Here is a 12,281-nt window from a genome sequence, read left to right on the forward strand (position 1 = left end):
GCTCAAGATCCATTTTAAGGGTGCCTGGGTGGCTCAGTGGGTTAAGCCGCTGCCTTCGGCTCAGGTCATGATCTCAGGGTCCTGGGATCGAGTCCCACATCAGGCTTTCTGCTAAGCAGGGAGCCTGCTTCCTCCTCTCTCTCTGTCAAATAAATAAATAAAATCTTTAAAAAAAAAAAAAAGATCCATTTTAAGAACCTCCCATTTCAATTTTTCTTCTGTTCTTTCCATAGTCTGGGAGCTCAGTAGTGGTTAACTATATGAGTGGGTGGGGCTTTTGTGCATTTTAAAGACGGCAAAGGAGGAATGCAGGAATGTTTTTCTCCTGGTCTAGATAGTCATGAAGTCCCCAAAGTCTCTTTTTATGTATCTTTCTTGAGAGGACGCTTGTATGTCCCAGGTCTGATATTAGACAAAATTAACGTTAGGTCCCTACTACGGACTAGCACTTGAGGACTAGGTCAGACACCTGAACTCCCACAGACTCTCAGGCAGAAGGTCCATGTGTCATTGAGGCTGCTGTCTGCTGCAAATAACAAAACCTGACTTAGAGGCTTCAACAATAAGGACATTGTCTCCAGTTACCTGAAGTCCAAGGTTGGCTCATTCAGTGGCTCAGTGTGAAGGGGGTTTAAAGCCCCCTTTCTTTTTCTGCTGTGCTCTCCTTTTGTGTTGGTTTTGTCTTCAAGCTCATTCTCATCAAAGCCTGGCTGTAGCCATACTGAGCATCAATCCAGACATGACAATGACTACAGGCAGGCAGGAACGTGGTTCTTGTGTCCTTTTAAGTTAAAACTCAACTTCCAATCAAAGCAGACTTACCTCAAGAATTGCTTCTTGAACCCACTTCTAAATCCTGGCAAGGGAAATTGCTCTGTGATTGGCTCAGATCAACTAGAAAATAGCCCTTCAGCTGGGGCTGGGGACAGGCTTTCCTTAAGCATGTGCTATGGCCATTGGAAGGAAATGGGGTGCTACCAGAAAGGAGGGAGGTGCATGGAGGAATTGGACATCAAGTGGGCAACCACTAGTGTCTGCCATAGACCAGAGGGCAAGTTTATCAAGGCTTTCATGTGCATAGGCCCTTTGTACGCATCTCATTTAGATCTTAGGACAGCCTTGTAGCATGGGAAATCATTCCATTTTAGAGACTTTGGGAGTCTAGTAAGGCTGAGGACACAAGGCTAATAAGTGGCAGCACCAGAATCCAAACTCAGGTTGTCTCATTCAAAACCCTACTTCTTTCCATCCTCATGCTGTCTTCAGCTGTGAATATGTAACTGTCTCGATAAAACTCTTTTTTATGTTTTGCCCAGCTAGTAGCCAAGGCTACACATCTTGACCTTTTCTCAGCTTAGCTCACCAATAAAAGCTGGATCAGGGATCTACTTTATCAGCTCTTTCCAATTTCTCCTAGGAAATTTATGAGGGAGTGACATAACATGGAGAAGGGAGATATCGTTGGTATTAAAGTGAATTGGAGGGTACCTGGCTGGCTCAGTTGGGAGAGCATATGCATCTTAATCTCAGTGTCATAGGTTGGAGCCCCATGCTGGGTGTAGAGATCACTTGAATAAGTAAACAAGCAAATAAACAAACAAACTTTAAAAGAAAGAAAGTGAACTGGAGGTTTAGGGGAAATAAATCTGAATAAAAAATAATGGTTGGGGCATCTTGATGGGTCAGTCAGTTAAGCGTATGCCTTCGGCTCAGGGCGTGATCTCAGAGTCATTGGGCTCCCTGCTCAGCTGGGAGTCTGCTTCTCCCATTCCCTCTCCTCTTCCTCCCTACTCAAATAAATAAAATCTTTTTTAAAAAAATGGTCAAAACAACAACAAAAACAATGGTCTATAGGTTCCTGAGATGTGAGCCAGAAGGAGCTAAGGGATTTAGAAATGTGCATATCCTCCTAGTTTTTTGCTGTGTTCTGGCATGGAATAGTACTGGATAGTTAATACTGTCCAATGTGGTATTTTGGGAAAGGGCATTGGAGAAGGGTCTATGATGCATGGAGTTCAAAGTAGAGCTAGTTATATCATTCATCAAAGCTTACCCTCAGGGGGTGCCTGAGTGGCTCAGTTGGTTGGGCATCTACCTTCAGCTCAGGTCATGATCCCAGGGTGCTGGGATTAATCCCTGAGTCAACCTCCCTGCTCAGAGGGGGTCTGCTTCTTCCTATCCCTCTGCCCCTCCCCTGCCTCATGCTCCCTCTTTCTCTCTCTCTCCAATAAATAAATAAAATCTTTTAAAAAGGTTACCCTCAAAAATGTGTTTTTCTCATTTTTTTTCTTGTTTTATTGCACTGGTTAGACTAACTTAAGATACTAAGTCAAATAGAAGCACTCATGGCCATTGTTCTGGTGTTGTTCCTGACTTCAGTGTGCTGTTTCCAATATTTTATCATTAAGGTTCTGCAGGTTCCCTGGTAGTTACCTTTTATCAAGGTAGAGACTGCATTGTGTCTCCTGCTTATCCTATAGAGGGAGGCCAGGTACTGGCCATGACTTTGGCCACACACAGAGCTCTCTCTCTCAGTCGATGGAAGGTGGAAGGTCCGTGTGTCCTGGAGCTCTACAGCTACACTTCAGCGGCTGCACTAGTTTGAAGTCTTGATAACTTTTGAACCTTAGTCCTTCTCTGCACCCACTGCAGTTTCTGGGTGTAACAGCCTTAACCAAAGCCTGGGTTTTGCCAGAAGACAATGGGCCCATGTGGAAAATAATACAAAATCAAGGAACAAGATTTCTTAATTTTTTAAAAGATTTTATTTATTTGAGAGCAGGAGAGAGCAAGAGAGTGAGAGAACACAAGCAGGGGGAGCAGCAGAGCGAGAGGGAGATCAGCAGGAAGCCCCAGGAAAGCATCAATCCCAGGCCCCTGGGATTGTGACCTGAGCCAAAGGCAGATGCTTAGCTGACTGAACCACCCAGGCGCCCCAAGGAATACAATTTTTTTTATATTTCAACTAACTCAGTCTTAGCTCTGACACTTGCTTGGTGTCATTGGATGAATCATTTAGACTCTTTAAGCCTGTTTCAACTACCGTGAAATGGGTAAGATAATGCTCACTGCATAGGGCCTCCTGGGTGACTCAGTAGTGAAGTGGCTGACTCTGGATTTCGGCTCGGGTATATGATCTCAGGGTTGTGGGATCAAGTCCTGCATTGGGCACTGTGCTCAGCGGAAAGACTGCTTGAAGATTCTCTTTCTCCCTCTCCCCCTGCCCTTCCCCTGTTTCTTTCTCTCTAGGATAAACAAATCTTTAAAAAATAATAATGCCTGATGGATAGAATTGCTTTAGAGTCATATAGCTTATGTAAAGCAGCAAATACTTTTCCAGTCCTATGACAACTTAATCTCATATCATTGTGAAGCTTCGATGCCCAGAAAGTACTAGTGACAGCTTCCTTCTGTCCAGGCAAGGCCAGCTTCATGGCAGTGTGACCAGTGCAGTCGCACAGAGTCCTGTGCTTACTTTAGTTCTCTACTGTTGCCATCCTGAATTTTTTTTTTTTTTTTTTACTTTATAAATTTGACAGACAGAGATCACAAGTAGGCAAAGAGGCAGGCAGAGAGAGAGGAAGGGAAGCAGGCTCCCTGTTGAGCAGAGAGCCCGATGCGGAGCTCGATCCTAGGACCCTGGGATCATGACCCAAGCCGAAGGCAGAGGCTTCAACCCACTGAACCACCCAGGCGCCCCCATCCTGAAATTCTTTTTTTTTTTTTTTTTTAGATTTTATTTATTTATTGGACAGACAGAGTTCACAAGTAGGCAGAGAGAGAGGAGGAAACAGGTTCCCTGCTGAGCAGAGAGCCCGATGTGGGGCTCAATCCCAGGACCCTGGGATCATGACCTGAACAAGGGTCCCATATTTTGCATGGTGCCCTGCAAACTCTGTAACCAGTTCTGTCTCCAGGAATGAGTAGAAATCTTGTATTGGCCCTTCTTTTTTTTTTTTTTTTTTTTTATTTATTTATTTATTTATTTATTTGACAGAGAGAAATCACAAGTAGATGGAGAGGCAGGCAGAGAGAGAGAGAGGGAAGCAGGCTCTCCACTGAGCAGAGAGCCCGACGTGGGACTCGATCCCAGGACTCTGAGATCATGACCTGAGCCGAAGGCAGCGGCTTAACCCACTGAGCCACCCAGGCGCCCTGTATTGGCCCTTCTATTTGGAAAATACCCTACCACTGATTTCTTAGGGAATAACTCTCTTAGAGAGTTACCTCTTGTAGAAAAATTGGGATTAGCATCTTGTGTCTGTTTATCTCTGTTCCATTCTAGGGGAATCTACACAGCCTCTTTAAGAAATGAATTCTTTATATTTTACATAATAGGTCCAGAGAAGAGGGGGCTGGTGAAATGAAATGATGATTTGGGGTTTGGGATAAGGAAAAGAACGAGGTTCAAAATGCTTTCTGGCCAAATTACTTGGACCAGGTAATGTCTCTGTCTCATTTAAAATCTATGCTGCAGTGGAATTATATTTTCCTAACTGGTAAAATTATATGTCTCAGGGGAACTTAACAGGTAATTTATGTAAAGTGCCTCTCACAGAAAGTCTGGCACATAGTAGGTGCTCAATCACCATTAGTTCTTTCAGCTCATGCCAGAAGTAACAAAGTCTGGGCACTAGCACTGACAAGCCATGCTGCTACTAATAAAAGAAATAATATGATTTATTTTTTCACTAGTGTTTGGGGAAAGGCATGTGCCTCATAAATATGTATTGGAAAGTACTTAGCAAATGGGTAGAAATAATAAAAATATGTCAAAGTAAACAGCTTCTATAAATATGTCACTTGGTGGACAAATTAGTGTTTTATTACTACTAAATACTATTGCTTGCCGAAAAGGATTTTAGATTACTTGCACAATGGGTACATTATTGAGTGCCTCTGCAGAAGGGCACGCTAAAGATGAAAAATAGTGGTGGTGTTAATGTTAAAGGCGGAGAAAGGAGGAGTGTGGATAAATGCCGCTCTAAATGCCGCTCTGAGATCTCCTTGCTTCAGTGATAGGTACATTATTTAGCAGCATTCCCATGATTTAGCTGTAATATGGACCAGAGGACTCAGGAAAAAAAAAAGGCCCCCAGAGGATGTCATGAATCTAGACTCCAGTCATTGGGTCCGGCCAGTGGATTGAGCGTACTTCCCTTTGAAACCGAGCCCTCAGCTTGTAAAGTGAGCTTACGAAAACACCTCTGGTCTCACCCCATTCTTGTTCTGGACCTATTAACTTTCTGTGACTATAATTAACACCGAGAGAAAGACAGATCAGGTGGAGAATGCTGTGCCTTAATCACAGGTCACAAATCCATTTCAGCAATGAGAGGATGAACAATGTCCTGACATCTCAAGCGGGATGGGGGAGAACGGGTGACAATAAATGCCTTCATTGGGGGAGTAAAGCCCTGGAGAAGCAGAGAAGACAGAATTCCATCAAGGAAAGTTACCAAAATAACTAGATAGGAAAAAGATGAGGGGCAGGAGGCCTCTAGAAGGCCAGTCTTTCCATGAATTAATGGGGATGGAAAGACCTGGTTTCAAATTTCAGCTTGGCCTTTTTCAGACTGTGTGGCTTTGGGTAAATTAACCTTCAGATCTTTGTTAATAACACAGGAATAATAGCACTCAGTTTGCTTAGTTGTGAAGATTAGAAATACTTGTAGAGTGACAGGCCACATGTATAAATGTAGTATTTTTATGTCATTTTTTTCTCATGATAGTCCTTATTTTAAAATAGAAATTGAAGGGGCGCCTGGGTGGTTCAGTGGGTTAAGCCTCTGCCTCCGGCTCAGGTCATGATCTCAGGGTCCTGGGATCGAGCCCCCGCATCGAGCCCCGCATCAGGCCCTCTGCACAGCAAGGAGCCTTCTTCCCCTCACCCCTGCCTGCCTCTCCACCTCCTTGTGATCTCTCTCTCTCTGTTAAATAAATAAAATCTCTTTTTTAAAGAAAAAAACAAAAACAAATTGCTCAGAACAACTGTGGGAAGTTTCGACAGGAACCTAAAAGCAAAAGAAAATTAAGTGTCACTAGACATGGTCAGAATAATGATTAGAATTTATATTATTTTCATGGCTAGGTATTTTCTTTGTCCACACTGGCTAATGATCCCCCATGCAACCCTGAGGCTTTACAGTTTACTAAGCACTTCTATGTGCATTAGCTCATTTAATTCTCTTACTACCCTGCCCCCTAACAAACATTCCAATTGTTTAGGAGATGAGGAAGCTAGCTAGAGCTCAGAGGGATTAAGTATCTGCTGAAAGGTACACAACTGATGAATGTCCAGAGTGGGCTCCTAAGCACAGAAGGCCTTCTTCTGAGCAGTTTCCTCACCCTCCTAAGGTTAAACTAGCTAACCCTGGGGGTTTAGACCCCCAGGAAATGCTAGATGATGGAGGTGCCAGCGAGTGAGAGGGACAAGCATGAGTCTTACACATCTGGCTTCTATTACCTCCCAGCTAAGGGACCTTGAAAAAGCTAGTGAACCCTAATGGGCGTGGGTTCCTTCCATTGTAATCTGGGGAACCCTCACCTGCTTATAGCATTGTTGGGAGGAACAATGAGATATCCAAGCGAGGCAACTCGCAAATTCTTACAACGAAACGAGTCCAGGATGTTAAGGGACTCGCTCAAGGCCACCAAGTTGGACCACCACCTAGCTGAGCCACGGACCTGGACTCCTGCTCCTCTTGCAGTGTCAGGTGACCCAGACAACGAGGCGCGCGGGAACCCTGACACTAGGGAACCGACGCCTCCGCCGCGGGGCTCAAGTTCAGAGGAGGCATGCCCCGCCTCCGGTAGCCTCAGCTCCGCCAGGGGGCGCACGCGGAGGCCACGCTCTAGCCCGCCGCGCGCCTTGCCCTTCTCTATGGTGGGTCGGGCACGGCGGGAGCGGAGGCGCGCTCCCGGGAGGGGCGGGGCCGCGCTGGGGGCGGAGCCGCGCGAGGGGCGGGAGCGGCCGGGCCGGGCGCCTGGCGATGGGTGGGGGGGCCAACTTCCTGGGGCCGCCCGTGAGGATGTCGCGACCGCCCCCGGGTGCCCCGCAGCCCCGGAGACGCTGCCGCTGCGGAGCCTGGAGCCCCCCTGCCTGAGGCGGCCCGGATTCGGCCCCTCCCCTCCCAGGTGAGGACCGCCGGGCGGGCGGGCGGCCGCGGCAGGTGAGGAGGCGGCGGCGGCGGCCCTGGGATACGCGAGGTGCCCGGCCTGGGTGGGGTCCTGGGGGAGGTCGGGGTGGGAGGGCTACTCGGCTTCGGGTCTCGCCCGGCTGTGTTCCGGAGGCGCCTCCTGTATGCGGGGCGCGGCCTGGGGCTCTCCCTGCCTCGCTCGAAGTCTCCGCATCCGGGGCCGCTCGCACCTGTCCCATTACAAGTACCTTCAAAGAAAGCATTTCACCTGTGGGGGCAGTAACCCGAGACAGGTGTCTTCAAGTAGCTCCAGAGGCCTTAAAGACCGGCAGGTTCAGCTGGCTTGTGGGGGAAAGATGCCTCTCTAGGGCAGAGGAAACTGAGTCAGGTACGCGGCGGCCTGGTGCCCTCTCTAAAGGACCTCGTTTGTCCCTGCTTCCTAGTGGAGGAGCCCTTGAGGCTCGTTGGAAGGAGGCGGCTGGAGTTCGGAGGCTTGGTGAAGAAGTTTGGGAATGTGCTTCCCCCCACCCCTCCGCCCACTCTTCCCTCTAGGGATTTGCCCTCCGTTTATTTGGGTTGATGGGTGAGGTCGCCGCTGGCCGGGACGGAGAAGGGAAGTGGGGCCTCTGCCGCGGGCTGCCCCTGAGACATTTGACCAGGCGTAGGGAAGTATATGGCTAGACCAGAGGAGTCGGAGCATGGCAGACATCTGTCTGCTCAGAGCTTGGTTTTGAGCTGGCAGAAGATTATCAACAACGGCGTATTTTCTCCTTTTTGTTGGCCTGTCGTCTGTTGTGGTGGGAGAAAACTGCTTGTGTAATCAAGGAAGATTCTATCAAGCTCCTCCCAGTCTACCTCAGGGAAGAATTACTGTTAGCTTGGAAATAGGGCTTTACCCACAACTGTCACTTTGTACCTTGGCTAAAGGCCACAGTGACCAAATGAATAATCATTCGCAGGTGCATGTGGCCTTCTAAGAAAGCAGGGAGTTCCTTATTCATTCCTTTACAGCTGGTTTGGAGAATAGGGAAGACTTCCCGTCACTCCTGTTGCTACAGCCGTCTGAAACTTGTGATTTTCCCGGTGACAGTCCAGGTTACTGAAATGCGGCCAAAGCTGTCTATTTATTGAGCCGTTTTTCTAGGACTGGGAATAGGCAGGGGGCACGGTGCTTTGCTGTGTCAGAGTTCCAGGGTTGGGAGTTGCAGTGTTATTTCTTTCCTGATCAGGCGATTTCAGGTTTGACAACTTTCTTTATCCTTTTTTCCTGATTGCATTCTCTTTCACATTCAAGGAAACAGGTGATGGCAGGTATTTCTAAAATGTTATGGCATATTTCTTAATAAGTACAATTCATAAACCACAGTTTAGTTAGAGGTGTCATTTTCTAAAGTTTGGAAATTGTGTATAAGAATTGCAGATTGATGTGTCAGGGCTGTTTAGTAACTTAATAACTTGATTAAAAAAAAAAGATTTTATTTACTTACTCATCAGAGAGAGAGTGAGAACAAGCAGGGAGTGGCAGGCAGAGGGAGAAGCAAGGAGCCGGAAGCAGGACTTGAGTCCAGGACCCTGGGATCAAAACTTGGACCAAAGGCAGCCACTTAACTGACTGAGCCACCCAGGCGCCCCGAATAACTTAATTGTGCTCGAAGAAAATTTCCATGTAATCTAGGACACAAACGCATGTGCATGCGTGCACGTGTGCACACACACATACACACTCTTTAATGTCTATATCTAGCTACAAAGATCAGCCCACTAAAAACTATCAAATTGGTCAGGTAGACAGCTGTTATTCTGACTTTACACTGGGATCAAGGGCTTTAAATCCTCTAAATTGACTTAACCAACTGCTAAAATAATATGCACAGAAAAAGAGCTGTTCGCCAATTAGAAATTAATTTGTTTTTAATCTTTCTTTCCCATGACCAAGCTGGGTGACATAACTAACTGCTTAGCACCATCTAATAGGAATGCATCTTTAAGGCCTTTTAAGATAGTATTGGAAAAAGCATTTTCAGTTTTCAGAATTTAAAAAGCCGAAACAGCAAAAATAACAAAAAAGGCACAATTTCTTCCCTCCTTACTTGTTTACTGTGATGTTTAATATAGCCACACCCACCTATACGTGTATTGTGCCTTTCCAGGACTTCTTGGAAACACAGACAGAAACCTAAGGAACATTAGGGGGACTGATTTCCACCTTGCTTTTTATTCTTATGACAGAACCTTAGTACTGCTATTGTTTTAATGGTAGATTAGAGACTTTTATATCAAACTTTACTGACCATAGTGTTTATGTTTTGGGATGAAAGTTTTAACTTCTGCACCACGGAATCTCATCACCCCTGCGATACAGAACTAAGTCATAACTTAGAGTTTAATGAGAATACATAGTTTAAATTGCTGTTGGTGAAGTCTCAAGGGACCAGCTGCTTCATCGTTCTTATTGTTTGGTAATGATTACTGGTTATTATTTTTGTTCGGTTATTGGTTATTGGTCGCGGTTACTTGTGTTTATGTAAGAAAGAGTTTGGCAATTATAAGGACAATCTGCTTTTTTATTACCTCTTTTTTTTTTGTCTATTTTTTTAACTGAAGTGTAGTGGACACACAAGGACAGTCTTTTTATATACAAACACGTGGACTGTTCCTTCAGTAGGGAAATTGGTCATTTTCTTGTACTGTGACTTTATATTAACAACAGAGTTTTAAATAGGACTTTTACCAGGACGTGAAAGCCATCCCAGGTAGGGAGGAATCATAGGCCTCAGCTCTCCCAGTTTCCGGGATTTATCGGTTGCCATGGTTAGGACAATGGTTTTATCTAATCCTATAATGCCACTCTTAGTTTAAACCCATTATCTTCCTTTCTCTTAATTAAGATGGTCATGATGTTTCTTTGCTCTCTCTTCTACTACAGGTTGAGTGCTCCACATTTTTGATGCATCTGGCCTGTTAACATTCTGAATTGTAGCTAAACAGTTGGCTGAGAGAATCCGATTGCGTGGATTCAAACATTTTCCTTTTTTCAAAGCAAGCCTAAAACCTTATGTTTCCTCTGGGGGAAAAGCAGCTTTTTGAATCTGATAGAAAAACCAAAGCTGGTTTTTCCAGCTTTGTACCAGCTCACAAAATCTTAACCTTTCCCTTCTGGTTGTGCCAGTATAGTGTCTGGTCACCAGTAGTGAATGATCCACCACACAGATTTTGGGAGTTTCTGAGGTCTTCTTTATTCCGTGCAGCTTTTGGCCTTTTTAGTGTTTTATTGCAAGGAGTTCCCAAAAGCCAGCTTTTACTTGAAAGCTGCAGTTCACAGCTGAGTCACTACCGGGTTTTTTAAAAGTACAGATTTCCCAGCCCCACCTCCTGGAGATTTGATTGAGGAGATAAGTGATGACCAAGAATCTACATTTTGAAAACTACTCTGCCCTCTATTTCCAAAAAGCTCCCCAAGTGATTCTGCTCTGCAGCCAGGTTTGAGAGCCACTGTTGCATTGCTTTGAAATTCTTTATAAACGGTTGTCCCTTTTAAAAGCATCATTATGTTATCCAGGATGTTTGATTTGCTAGAATAGCCCATTTCCTAGTCATGACAGATAACAAAGAGCTTTTATAACTTTTATGTAAATTACTTTACAGAGAGCACCCCCCCCCAACTGTATTATCTGTCAGGAGTCATGAGGGAGGGTTGGTGAAAGTAGCTTCCTTTATTTCCTGAGTGGACAAATGAATGATAATGTGGAAACAACTGGAGGTTGGAATTGGTAGTCGAATCTAGTTATGATCAGTGTTGGGTAGGAGGGGTGCCTGCCTGGGAATTCTCTGCCTGTAGGATTTAAAAATAAAGCCAACTTGCCAGATGTTTCACTGCTTCATAGCCAAAGCACTTATGGAGGAAAATATTGGAGGCTTAATCGTTAGTCAACTTAGAGGTCCTTTGCTGAGTTCATGGAAGGAACAAAAAGTGCTGAAGTACAGAACCATCCGAGTTCAAACAGAATGGGGCACTCGTTACATTAGGGCATTAAACTTGGGACAAGCCTAACAGTTTAGAAATCGACAAACCCAGTTTTGGATCCCAGCTTTCCTGCTTCCTGGCCATGCTACCTCAGGCCCCCTTCCTTAATCTCTGTCCGCTTCATTTTCTTCATCGCCCAGATGAAAATAATACCTAGCAGGATTGTTAGGTGGATTAAAAGAGAGAAAAATACATTCTTTATACATTGCAGGCGACTTCATGAATGTTTGGTGCTACTTTGTGCTAGGATTTTTATTCCAAAGGCTGAAGACGTCTTTCTAAATCTGACTTTCTCTGTAGGTCTTTCAAGGAATATCTACTCCATCAGCTCTTTCAGAGTCTATCAAAGAGTGAGGGCTGAAGTTGGGAGCTGCACGATAGGGGATGAGAGAGCACTAGGACCCTCAAAAATGTTTTTAGAGGGGCATCTGGGTGGCTCAATTGGTTAAAGCCTCTGCCTTTGGCTCAGGTCATGGTCTCAGGGTCCTGGGATCGAGCCCCTCATCGGGCTCTCTGCTCCTCGGGGAGCCTGCTTCCTCCTCTCTGCCTGCCTCTCTGACTACCTGTGATCTCTGTCTATCAAATAAATAAAATCTTTTAAAAAATGTTTTTAGAATGAGTGGCGTGTAGGTATCTATCCAGAGTTACTGTCTGCAGGAATGAATTAATAACCTCCGAATTCAGCCCTGTGTTTCTGTCCATCTGGGTGGTAGCCCGGGCACTCCCATCAGGCCAGGAGGCTCTAAGGGTGGCCTCGTGAAACAGCTGACATCCATTTCTTTCCTTATCTTCCTTCCTCCCTTTTGGTCTCTTGTTTCTCTTTCCCTCCCTCCTCCCTTCCAGTTTTTCAAAGTGCCCTTCCTTTTTCGACTTGCCAGTCATGTCACAATAATCACGGGCCAGGCCCCTGAAACTGCAGGCTAAAAGAGGTTGCTGGTTGCTAACACCTGTCTCCCAGCTAAATGAATAGGCCCTTTTGTGGGCAGGGTGTTTAAAAAGCTGATTAGTACAATGCTGGCTTAAAGGACCTATTAATGATACAGCATATGTAAATCAGAGAGTGATTTAAAACCATTTGAGAGATTTATTTCTTAGACTAGATATTTATTTTTTATATT

General features: G+C 45.3%; 1 protein-coding gene across 2 annotated transcripts in view; it reads left to right on the top strand.

The window, feature by feature from the left end:
* Window positions 1–6,944: 6,944 nt before the first annotated feature.
* Window positions 6,945–12,281, top strand: part of RFFL (ring finger and FYVE like domain containing E3 ubiquitin protein ligase) — a 66,211-nt gene continuing 60,874 nt past the window's right edge. The window contains exon 1 of one of the 2 annotated variants that reach the window (XM_004747104.2): window positions 6,945–7,172. The gene's annotated coding sequence lies outside the window, so the exon portion shown is untranslated. The remainder of the gene's footprint in view (window positions 7,173–12,281) is intronic. The other variant, XM_004747106.3, reaches the window with a different exon arrangement.

This window comes from Mustela putorius, unplaced genomic scaffold, assembly GCF_011764305.1.
Source record: "Mustela putorius furo isolate JIRA1106 unplaced genomic scaffold, ASM1176430v1.1 tig00003962_pilon_pilon_pilon, whole genome shotgun sequence".
In the NCBI taxonomy this organism is placed as follows: Eukaryota; Metazoa; Chordata; class Mammalia; order Carnivora; family Mustelidae; genus Mustela; species Mustela putorius.